The sequence below is a fragment of the Penaeus monodon genome, chromosome 29 (genome assembly GCF_015228065.2).
Source record: "Penaeus monodon isolate SGIC_2016 chromosome 29, NSTDA_Pmon_1, whole genome shotgun sequence".
NCBI lineage: Eukaryota > Metazoa > Arthropoda > Malacostraca > Decapoda > Penaeidae > Penaeus > Penaeus monodon.
In genome coordinates, this window is record NC_051414.1 from 38,602,546 (window position 1) to 38,603,190 (window position 645).

Here is a 645-nt window from a genome sequence, read left to right on the forward strand (position 1 = left end):
TTCCCCTCCCTCCCTCAGCCGCCCATCGACACCATAAATAAAGCAGTCACGCGGCTCGACCGTAATGGTATCAGACAGGTCGAGAGGATGATGACGTCACAACCATACACCCCGGGAACGGTACGATCACCCACGCCCACCACGGAGGCCACGCCCACCACGGAAGGCGTCGATCGCTTCCTTTCGCGGGCGCCGACACTCGCAAGGACTCTTTCTCCTTTTTCGGTGTCGGTGTAGGATGTCGGAAGATCGTTAATAACATTTAAATACCCTCGGCGCCTTTGTCGAGTTCGGGGAGTGTTCTCCTCTCGTTGGTCACTTTTGTGGGGTATTTCTGGAGGATACTTGATTGGGATACTTTCGCAGGATACTTCTGAAGGATACTTGTGTGGGATACTGGGTGGGTACTTTGAAGGATGCATGTGGGATACGTTTTAGGATATTTGAGTGGGATATTTGGTGGACACTTCTGAAGGATACTTGTAGGATACTTTTGAAAGATACTTGTGTGGGATACTTGGTGGATGCTTTTTGGGGGATACTTTTTTCGTAGGATACTTGTTGGATACTTTTTTTTCGTAGGATACCTATGGGATATCTTCGCAGGATACTCTCTGATGTGTGATCTGTTTAATGTTCAATTTA

General features: G+C 48.2%; 1 protein-coding gene across 1 annotated transcript in view; it reads right to left on the reverse strand.

Moving 5' to 3' along the window:
• Positions 1 to 645, reverse strand: part of LOC119592247 (netrin receptor UNC5C-like) — a gene marked incomplete at its 5' end in the record, with an annotated part of 58,872 nt that overhangs the window by 17,868 nt on the left and 40,359 nt on the right.